The 12,432-nt window shown below is 40.4% G+C and overlaps 1 protein-coding gene across 11 annotated transcripts in view; it reads left to right on the top strand.

Moving 5' to 3' along the window:
• OSBPL5 (oxysterol binding protein like 5) overlaps positions 1–12,432 on the top strand; it is a 1,112,782-nt gene that overhangs the window by 868,362 nt on the left and 231,988 nt on the right. The gene's annotated exons all lie outside the window — the stretch shown is intronic.

The following is a 12,432-nucleotide window of genomic DNA, read 5'->3' as shown; positions in this document are numbered from 1 at the left end:
GGATGTAAAACCCACATCTGGGATCTCCCCTTCCCTGATGCAAACACAGACTGAAGCATGAGCTGCGGAGTCATGGGTACAGTAAATGAGATGGGCCATGGATAAATGTCCAACAATGCTGAAGCTAGACTGATCACTGGAGGAGAATAACAGGAGAGCATGTGTTATTCTGTAAGGGATGGTCAATAGCAGGAGGTTCTGCGGCCGCAAGACTTGGATGCTCAGAGCAGAAATAAAACCCATTAGAGTGGAGGTGGATACGACAAAGATGTGTCCAGAATGGGAGACAAAGCTACTGGTGGCTGGATCTCAGCCTTATTTATACAAATAAAGATAGATCCATGAAATCTGTCCAAGCAACTATGGGGCTTGCTTCAGCCAAGTTGAAAACTAAGCATAGCAGCAAATGATTTGTAGAAAATGTGTCACTGCTTCACTCCTAGGATTGCATATTGCAATCCTATATATAGGATATATACTCTGCATACTAACGCAATGGTGCAGTCATTCTTGTATTGTTAGCTGTTGATTCCAAGTTTAACATTAGTCAAGATTCTGATAGGCTTCGACGTATGATTCTACTGGCCAAACATAGCAGATGAAGAATACTCTACTTCTATGGTCCCTGATGCAGCCATTGTCTATGTTTATGTATTATTATACTGCTGTATTGACAACAAAACTTCAGTAGAACGTTTCTGTTTCAATAAGTACATGTTGTGATACATGGAAGTAGTTTGTTATTGGCCTTCCAATCACCCTTCTTGTGTTTCTAGTAACATTCTAAACAGGACCCCTTGTTGGACATTCAATCAGGATTGCTACAGAGTAGTAATGTCATATTTAATATCAGTGCGCGTTATTCTTAGCAGTGCATGGTGGTGGCGGGAGTTATGGTTGCATAGTTTATCATAACTGGTGAATTTCTTTGGTTTTTCGATTTTAACTTGCAACCATAGCGACCATTTAACAAAGTTTTTTCAATGAATTGTATACATTTTTATTAGTGCAACTTAACCATAAAGTCCCTTTTACAAAGTTTTGTCAGTGAGTTTTAAAGGTTTTGATTGGTGCAGAGTAACCATAATGTCCCTTTAACAAGGTTTTTTTACTGAATTTCAATGTTTTTTTTAAGTGACAATGTTTCATGATGTTACAGCACTATGTTATTAATAATTCCTCTTTTAACATATATGAAAGGACTATAAACCTCCTTTTTGCAGCGCATACTGGTGTGTGTCATTTTCAGCAGCGTATGCAGGGGTGCAAGACATGGTTGAATTTCCTAGGGCATGAATCTCGGCTATGACCCCGGCCCCTCCAAACGGTCCTCATTATCCACTGCACCTAGCCTGCATCCTGGTCCATTGTCCACTCTACCCCCATAATGTGACCAATGGTGAGTGTTCATGGCTTGCAGCCATGGCCAGTTTCCACAAGCCCAAGGGGTATGGGCTTCGGTCATGCTGCAAGCCCATTAAGCAAATCGGAGTAGAAATGTGTCCTTCCTGGGGTCCAGGCCCACTGCTTAGGTGCCAAAATGATAACTCACACAACCATCCTCTCGCTCAGCAAACCATATGCACTTCACCACACCGCAACAACAAACACATAAACTGCATCAACAGCACCTAAGGTCTCGCATCGGTCCGATAATCACACCAAAGCTCAGCGCACAGTGAAAACCGAACTGAAGCTGCCAACAGCACACCACTTCTCTCACTTTCCTACTCCCTTCTTCACCCGACTAGCCCACCCGCCTATTGTTTTCAGATTTGCCTTTTCAGATCCGCCTGAATGCCTGGGGACCAATTCCGTTGGTGACGGTGCGCAGTACAAATACCTTTAACATTAACATCACTATTGTGTAGCTACATTTTGACACTTTTGAAAAGGGCTGTAGCCTCAAACTGATTTTTTTTGCCATTCAAGCATATTGGTGTTCGACTATTTTACAACATGGCAGGTCCCTTGTGGCCATGCCCACTTTAATACCATAGACAGGCCATTGTGGCCATGGCCAGATTGTCAGGCACATGGTCTTCGCCATGCCCCTTATAATCTGGCCACGGCCACAAGCTATGCCTCAGGCACCAAAGTCATAGCACTATTTGTTGTGCCTACATTTTGACACTTTTCAAAAAATAAAACACAGGGCAGATTTGCAACAAACATGTTTTCAGGTACTTGCCAATGCTCCTCGCACAAGTTTGCTGCAAATCTGTACAGCAGTTCGGACTGTGGCAACAAGCCAATGTGACAAAATTCCTTGGACAAACCTTCAAAGTTAGGTCTATAATCTTGTGTGCGGATTCATAAAATGGCGTCGAAGTTAAAAGCCATCCAAATATTGTGGCCCCCCCCCCCTCCAATTTTGCCCTTTCTTGGCAAAACAGCAGAAAACTTTGGAAAAGCATTCAAAATTGGGTCTATATTTCTATTGGACACTGTCATGTAGTTTTGTTGAATGGTGCCAAAGATGTAAACTGTTCAAAAACTGCTCTTCACCGACCCTGTAATGCACACATATGCATGGATGTCCTCAAACATTTATCAAGTTTGCAAACATTGCAGAAATGTCCCCCAACATCTCAACTAAGAATAAAAAGCATCCGATGTTTGGCTTTTGATTATGTGCATGAAATGTTCTGGACGTGGCCACTATGTTGGGGAAACTAGTCAACCTCTACATAAATGCATGAACCTCCATTGTCAAAGTGTCAAGCAATATACTAACGAGAGTCCCGTGGGTGAGAATTTTTCAGAAGCTAATCATACCCTTGATGATATCAAGATTGCTGTACTCTGGGGCAATTTCAGGACTGACAAAGCCAGAAAGACCTATGTATTCAAATGCATGCACATTTATTTTCAATACACTGGGAGGGGGCTTGAACAGACGTCATGGTTTCATGAGTCACTATTCCAACTAACAGACTTTTTCCACCTATAGAGATACAGGAATGACAACATCCAGACCTGGCACTTTCCATAATTTTTTCCAAAGCCGTTCAGACATTCAGCTGGCACTGCACAAGCTCCACCAGCCTCTCTAAGGCAATTCATTCTTGCTGGACTCCCTCCAACCCAGCTCCACCTGCCCTGAAAATATCTCAGCTGAAAAGCTTCCCAGAGACTTGCCAGGGCCCTTGTCAAACTCCACCCTTTCCTCTTGATTGTGATGTAACACAGCCCTGATATTGTATTTGACACAAAGATACCACACACTGGGCTCTACGGGTCACAGGCCTAAAACATAAACTGGCTGTATATCCCCTCTTTCAGAATTCTAGAGGCACAAGCCTGATAGGTTGATGATTGTGCTACCACTGACCCTGTAAAGGGACTGGCCTGACATATGGAGCTTCAACTGGAGTGCACATACAATGACTGACACCTAACCAACCCCTCCTGCCTTACTGAGAGCTCTCTAACAAGGTGGGCTGTTTTTGTTCCTACCTGCTGTGGGTCTGGGTGTGAGCGCGTTCCCTGCAAACCTGATTACTACAGCTACCAGAAGTCCTTGCAGTAGAATCATCACTGATTGATAACACCTGCCTAGCTGTGAGCTGCAAGCTAAGACTGCCTCCCTGACGATATGAAGAGCACGGACACCGTTTCACTGACTCTTGCCCCACTTAACACAGTGTACCATTTAGACCTTGAAGATAGCAATGTGTGGGGGGAGTTGGACATCCAATACATGCCTCTCTGAGCAAAACAACAAATCAGGTACAGACAGGCACAGATAACGGGGTATCTGCAGGAGGGGCTATGTAAGCTGTAATGCTGTGATGTTTTTCAAATGTGTCATTCCATCTCTGCCTAAGCAAGTGGAGACCTTCCACGAAAGCACACACATTAGCAAAATAAATGGCTTTGTCAGGTTCCCTGCAGATCTGACTACAGATACCATAAGTCCTTGCAGCAGAATCAACATTGACTGACTACACCTGCACTGGCTCTTTGCTGCAAGTGAGACTGCCTCCCTGATGACGTGATGAGATATATATATATAGAACCCTGACCCAATATGAACAAGAAGTACTAGAACTCTCTTTTTGCCCCACTACTTACTTTGCCTATTCCCAAGTAAGAATCGATCTGTACTGTTTTATTCGTAAATTAAGATTGACTAAATTCCACGCTAGTTTGAATAATGTACCAACGCCTGGACAGAATAGAATTCCTTCACATTTGAACATCAGTGATATACCAGCATTAAGAGATCTTGCAAATTTAGGAGAAATGGATACCACCCAGATTCCTTCACATGCAGTACAGGATGAGTGGCAAATCGAATTACCTATGGAAATAGATACCTGCATGGCGGCTTCTAGTGGAATGAAAAATAAGTCCAAATTCAACCCTTCTAATGTATTTTGTCCAAGGATAGATTTATTTGAGGACCTTGTTATAGATGATCTAAAAAAACTGGCGATTAGACCAGGTACAGTCCAGAATCTGACGAGACTACAACACACAGCGATGGAAAATTTACAAGCAGATACGCCTGTCATTATTAGATCCTCGGATAAAGGCGGAAATGTGGTAGTTCTTAATACTAAGGACTATCAAAAAGAAGCAGCTCGACAACTGAATGACACTAGTAACTATGTCAAACTGCCTTGTGACCCTTACCCAGAATATAAAGTGCAATATGACATCATGTTGGACCGATGGCACAGTTTGGAACTCATTACCCCTAAAGAGAAACAGTATCTAACTAAAAACCATCCTAAAACTCCAATCATTCACTTTATACCGAAAATCCACAAATCGATGACTAGACCACCACAAAGAACCATCAGTGGCATCAATAGATTCTCTCTTTGAAAACACCTCAACGTTTGTTGATAACTTTCTGTTTCCCTTTGTGGAAACTTTACCTCCTTATACAAAAGATACCACAGCATTTTTTATTCAAATTGCACATATTCCCTGGCAACCCGACTTTCTTTTAGTTACCTTAGATGTTGTTTCTCTCTATACGTGCATCACCCACTCAAACGGCATACAAGCAGTTAAAATATTTTTGTCAACCAGATCTTTGAGTTTTCGTGAACATTCCATCATGCTTTTAGATATGCTGTCTCTTATTTTGACTCATAACACTTTCATGCTTGATTCTAAATATTATAATCAAATTTGTGGAACGGCTATGGGCACAGCAGTGGCTCCAACTTTTGCTAATTTGTACATGGGCGCATGGGAAGAAGATCTTTTCTCCAATGACAACTACAAAGAACACACAGATAAAGTAATTATGTGGCAAAGATATATTGATGATCTATTCATTATCTGGAGTGGGACGAATGTGGAATGGACACATTTCTTTCATATTCTGAATCAAAACCAGCAGAATTTACAATTTACGGAACATCACAGTAAAACAGAAATAGTCTATTTAGACATAAAGGTGAAAGTCATTGGAAACAGTATAAGCACGGAGTTGCATAGAAAAGAAACGAGCACTAACGCATTACTACACGCAACAAGTGCGCACCCACAATCTCTCAAAGACAGTATCCCATATGGTGAGTTCTCGCGGGTGAAAATAAACTGTAGTGAGAATGAAGTATGGGAAACAAATGCTAAAAAAACTGCTGCCAGATTCTTGACTCGAGGCTATAAGAGAACAGTTATAAACAAAGCCTATAATCGGACCTGTAACAAAACCCGTGAGGAGATCCTGGCCAAAAAAAGTACACTCAGGGATCAAACAAAGGATCAACAGCACAAAGACTACTCACTCAGGTTCATCACCACATTTAACTCTGGAGCCAAAGCGACAAAACAGATCTTAAACAGACATTGGCACCTTTTGAAACGAGATCTAGATATCAGTCCACATTTGCCAACATATGCCACTGTGACCTATAGAAAACCACCTTCTATACAAACTAGACTATCACCCAGTATGTTCCAATCGCCCAAACAAAGTATTAATACTTGGCTAACCACAAGAACATCAGGCCTTTATACCTTTGCCAAATGTAAAGCCTGTCGTTATGGAATGAACATGAAAGTTTTCTCACATCCTCGAACGAAGAAAGAAGTTAAAATCAAACTAGATCTGAGATGTTCCACACAATTTGTTATCTATGTGATTACTTGTGCTTGTAATTTATGGTATATTGGTAGTACCAAGCTGGAAGCCAAGTTACGAATATTGCAACATCTACGTGCCATCAAGAACCATGACATGTCGTATCCACTTGCAAAACACTTTGAAGAGGTTCATCAAAATGACATCAGTTCCTTCAAATATTTTATCATTGACTCAGTAGGAATTCACCCCAGAGGAGGGGACAGATTGCGTACTTTAAGACAAATGGAATCCAAATATATAGTAGATTTTAACACTAAATATCCGGGAGGTCATAATCGTGACGAAGAACTATATGCATTCCTGGGATCTTGAAAAACTCCAAAACTGTAAAACTATTATTATTATGTAGTTTCTTGATTATATTCATATGATAACATAGGTATATATGTGAGTGTCCGAAATTCCCTGAATTTTCTGAATTTTTTGCTTTTTTACATATCTTCTGTGCCCATATAATGAATTAAGGTTTCTAGCAAATCATGTTTGATTTGGACGTTTAGGCATCCATTTGCAGTTCTTTCTGCATCTATTTATCAACTTTTATTCTTCATTGTGTGTAGCACTTATATCTTTTAATCACTATTTTAGTACACATTTTTTTAAATGAGTTTTATATTTTTAGAAATTGTGTATTGTTTTTATCAATACGTAAAGTGCATTATCATCAAGTTTTTTTAATCGCATGGGAATATCAGACCATCAAATACACAGGCTGGTTGAGCTACAATATATAGGCGCCCGCAAGGGTAAGACACTGCCTTTACTGTTGAACCAGACCAACCTATGTGTTTTATTATGAATATTTACAACATATTTTATGGATTATTATGTCTTCCATAGCATATTCATGTTGAGTTGATTTGATTTGTGTATACTAAGAACATACCATCGAGGCACCCGCAAGGGCTAGATACAGCCTCAAGTCACAACATATAGGCGCCCGCAAGGGTAACATACTGCCTTTTATGTTGCACTAAATCAACTTACGTGTTTTATTATGAATATCTACAACATGTATTCTAGATCGTCATGTTCTTTCCAGTATATCTATGTTGAATTAATTTGATTTATGAAAGAATATACCATGGAGGCACCCGCTAGGGTTACATACAGCCTTATGGTTAATGCATAAACCACATGTGGTTTTAAAAGTTGCACTTTACAACAAGCACCTTATTGATAGCACATAGCACTTTAGTAAACAACAGTCCTCTGATGTTTACATAGCACATAGCACTTTCTTACTTATGAAATGTTTGTAATTTTGGTACTAATGTATATAATATGTATTTTGTAAACCTTTGACAGCGAATTTCAGTTCAGGCCAAGATATTGTGTCAGCCCACTTGGGCTGTAAAAATATGCCTGGTGAATTAGGAAATGATGAAAAATTGGTTCCTTTAATCTTGTTGGCAATGGTGAAAAGCAGGATGCAAATTATATTATCTTAAATCAGTAATTCCGTGCAAAATTGTCCACCTTTAACCCACTTGGGCTAATAGGTATCCGGGACGAATGCGGAATAGAATTACCAAAATATATCTTATATAAAGTATTTTTAACAAATGCACTAAAATGAGAGGTCATATAGTTCCAATATGGCCGCCTTCTTGACTAACCATTAGCATTTTACCTATATGTTAAATATCAAAAATGGACTCATACACTTTTTTTCTATAATAACACACCCCTCACACATGTTTCAGTACAAAAAATACATATGAAGAGCATCAATACATACACATCTCAGGCACATACAGGGGAACTCTAGTAAGGAGGAAAGAAACACCATGACCAGAAAATGACAATAAGATTAAAGTTCATCATCATGTATAGACATGAATTGTCCGTTTGGGGCCTGCTTATTGTCCCATGTATGTGCACCATGAGCTCAGACCAAATCCTAAGGAAAGCTGGCGTCTAGATATACAGCACCATTACTAACTGTCACTGAACAAAAACAACCAGCCAAGATATGTGATGTAATTAGTGATGTCATCAGTGGGTGTTAGTCTTAGCAGTGCATGGAGGTGTCGCGAGTTATGGTTGCACAGCTTACCATAACTGGTGAATTTCTTTGGTTTTTCGATTTTACCTTGCAACCATAATGTCCCTTTAACAATGGTTTTCCAGTGAATTTTATAGGTTTTCATTAGTGCAATGTAACCATAATGTATCTTTAACAAAGTATTTTCAGTGATATATATATATATATATATATAATATTCATTGAAAAAACCTTACTTAAGGTGTAGTTAAGTTGCGCAGATTTAACGGAACCCTTGAAATTCAGCGGATGTTGGAAGTAACGAACAGCTTAACTCTGTGCGCTCGTGTTGGTCCCCCATAATGCTATGTACCCCATAATGCCAATTTGTATGTCATTATGAATTCCTCCTCTTATAATATGTATATGCACATGGGCTTTGCAACAGGAACGTGCTGACTTCACAGATTCGCTGAATTTCAAGGGCTTTGTTGCGTTAAATCTGCACAATTTACCTGCACCTTAGCTAAGGTTTTTTAGTACATTTCAAGGTTTTTGTTATACCATAGTCTTTTTTACAGGCCACTAGCCATGGCGTTAGACCGTGTCCACTGTACATGTTCCCTCAATATGTTTCTTTAGGACCCAATAGGTGGCCACGGCCTTTGGCGTCTGTACATGTCTTTCGGGCTCACTAGCCAGGGCCTTCAGCCCTGGCCAGTGAGCACAGCCTTTGGCCGTGCCCACCCATTGCCATGGCCTCCTGCCATGTCCACTGTACATATTCCCCGCAATATGTTTCTTTTGGACCCACTATATACATGTTTTTGGGCCCACTAGCCAGGGCCTTTGGCCCTGACCAGTGAGCACAGCCTTCAGCCATGCCCACTGTATATTTTGGCCTTTGGACTGGATAGAGCTAACATCAAGCATCTGGACACGAGGAACAGAACTTCAAGGACCTCATAGGACCTTGAAAACCACATGTGTAGTCCCCAGGGTGCACCATTTCGAAGATATTTGGCCCACAACACGCAAAATATCAATGTGGTCATATAAGGACCGGACAAAGCTCATTTTAACTGTCTCTGCGCCAGAAACAAAACTTGAAGGCTCAAAAAACCATGTTTCAAGGCCCTTGGACACAGCGTTTCCAAGATAACTGCACTGCAATGCACCGCAACATACTGCACCTGCCATGCCTGAATGAGGCAACAGGTGGGTAGAGCACACATTAGGTCCCATTACGCTGCAGCACCCCAATTCTCACCTCTCCTCCACGTCTGCTCTGTGATTGTCAACAATTGATAAGAGTGTTATCATGTCTGTCTATATCCACTGTAAAAACGTTCAAATTGAAACTTTGCCCTACCCCACCTCCTACTACCATTTGTAGTGCTTCTATATACTTTTTTACAACTTTTTACACACTTTCTGTGCATTGGAAGTCTGCGGTCTCGTTACAGCATTGTGGACATCACATGACCGTGCCCATGCAGAGTAATGGCGGGTGTGTGATCGGCTTCAGGGCTCCGCTGACATACTTAAATCGATTTTTACACCACTATAGGAACTCTCAAGGGAAAACTGTGACCATCCACAGCTACTACTATCCTTCTTACTTGTTCTCTAAACTTTTCACAACTTTTCCAGCCCTTTTATGGACTCGGGGGTCCGCGGAGAGGAGAATAGTCCACAGACGAATCCTCCAAAGGGACCAACCCACATCTTTTAGTCATTCCCATTCTAACAGACCAGCAGAGAGGAGGCAGTTGTTTGAAGCTTATCCAAAATTGAAAATAAGATCTCTCCTGGGCATCCCTTCTCCCCAGGTCCCCCCACCATCACCACCACCTGGCAGATCTGCTGTCTACAATAGAAATAACTTGGTATTGAGACATTTTATTTCTACAAAAACTAAATTCTACTGCGGTTTCTTTGGAGAAAAGGGCACTTACCACCTTGGCACTGCCCACACTGTACAAAGTAGTTGGATGTAACTTTGAAGAACATTATAGGTGTATAGAAAAAGTAGGAAATAGATACGTTTAGCTTATGAGAGTTTGTATAAGTGGAGGTGCAAACTGTAAATGTACTCAATGGGTTTTTACAATCCAGCTTGGATTTCTTTTCCAATGACCCAATAATTACTACATGTGAATACAACAGCGTACCACACACAAATGTTGTACCAAACTTAGTACATACAATGTACGACTTATGAGGGTCAAATAAAAGAAACAAGTACAACTGTAACTAATTCTATTTTGCAACATATGTCCTGCATATGTCCTACGCCTAATTATATGTTCCTTTATTTACAGACACAGCAGGGCAAATTATACCCATCTCACAATATCCAACAAAGTGTCCATACCTAACCTATCCCAATAGCCTAATGTTTCAAAGTACAATATTCATATTAATTACATAATCACTATGCCCATATTACTGTGGCCATGACCAGTGTCCACATTCTAACCACTTTACACACTTCAGTAACAACTGTCATATGCATATGTGTTTTTATTCCAAAAACATTATATCCAACTAAATGCCCATACCTAATATGAGGTTTAATACAATTTGTAACCCCAATAACCACATTATTCAATGTACAATATTCATATTAATTACATAATCACTGGGCACATAAAACTGTGGCTATGGCCAGTGTCTAGATTCATGGGGGCATGGTAATAGGCAATTGCCAACTCTATATTCTTTAGCCATGGTATAACCTAACCATGGCCACAACTATACTCTTTAGCTACGGTATAACCACTTTACACACTTGAGTAACAAATGACATATATATTTTTATTCCAGACACATATATATTACTCACACTCACTACTTTCATGAAATATGTATAAATATACCCAGACATATGGTGTCTGCGGGCGGGTGTTCGTGTTCGCTGCTTGGGATATGCCTTTGTAGCTCAGTAGGTGTCCGTGTGGGTCGCAGACAGTCAAAATAACTGCAGACTCAGCGACAATTACATAGCTGTTTTTCACCTATAACAACGGGTCAACTTGTTCCCCTCCCCCACCTTTCCCAAACAGTCTTTCATCCACAAAATAACTGCAAATCTATTTTCCTGATTTTTTTTCCATCGCGCTGAGCACAGACTTGGACGTGGTCCGCAGATCCAATATGGCATCCTTTTAAAAAAGTTTGACGCACCTCCCATTTTTTAATAACCAATCAGCTTGCGTGTTTGACATCCACAAACGTCAAGTGGCTCCTTGATCGGCCCAAAGGTGTCACCAAATCAAGCAATGAGTCCGCGGACCGGACACAGATATCACTCATTTATTTGTACCCACTTTTTGGCCATTTGAAAAAAATCTACTGGGCGGATTTACACCAAATTGCAAAAGCACGGTTTCGAGGTGCTTTCGAGACCAGACCGCAGCAAATAAAATGTCAATGTATGTATATCTGGATTTCCAAAGTTTTGCCATCCCCCTTACTACTTTGCCCCCCCCCCCTTGTTGAAACCGCACCAAACTTCGCAAAATTATTCGGCGGTGCCCAATATACTTTTTTAGCAAAATTTGTTGAGGATTCGTCAAACGGCACCAAAGTTATAAGCCACCCGAAAACTGCTCTTCTTACGGGTTGAGCAAATTAACCATAAATACAGGGCTGCTACCAGAGGTCCTGTAATTCACTCTAAGCTTTCATTTGATCCTATTTTATACATTACAAAGAATTCCTAATGATTTGAAGCACTTAGTTATGCAGTGAGTCTCATAATGTCCCATGGTGTGTTCAATATAGGACTGTGGGCACACCTTATTACAGCATCGTTGTATAAACAGTATTGACACATAGTTCAAATTAAATGAAATGAGAAACGTATTTAGGGTATTCCAGTACATATACGATGTGAGACCAATTGATAAAGTGGATTAAAATTCATAACGTTTACCAGATTTTCCAGTTAATCATGTCTTAACATTGCATACAATTAAGAAGATACTTTATGAAGCTTAGTTAGAACCTCTGCAGAGGAAAATCCCCTTAAAGTAGAAATACATCAACACGTTGAGTATATTCAGTTTCAGATGTGTCTCTCTGTTCATCCTTTCTCTGGCTAAGACAGAATACCCCATGTTCCCACTCTTTTGAAAATAAAGAAACTGACTACACACACACATTGGGTTAAAAAGTAATAGGGCTGAGCAGACCTGGACACATGTCCACCCTCAATTTTGTAATGGCTTTATCCCAATATCCTAGGGTTGATAAAACTGTCACTGGTATGGGTCCCCAATGGACATATCCTCTAGCAAGAGCTCTCTAACAAGGGTCCACATTTGGC

The sequence above is a fragment of the Ambystoma mexicanum genome, chromosome 11, assembly GCF_040938575.1.
Source record: "Ambystoma mexicanum isolate Mex_15411 chromosome 11, UKY_AmexF1_1, whole genome shotgun sequence".
In the NCBI taxonomy this organism is placed as follows: Eukaryota; Metazoa; Chordata; class Amphibia; order Caudata; family Ambystomatidae; genus Ambystoma; species Ambystoma mexicanum.
Note: the sequence above shows the minus strand (reverse complement) of the source record. Positions and strands in the feature narration are given on the sequence as shown.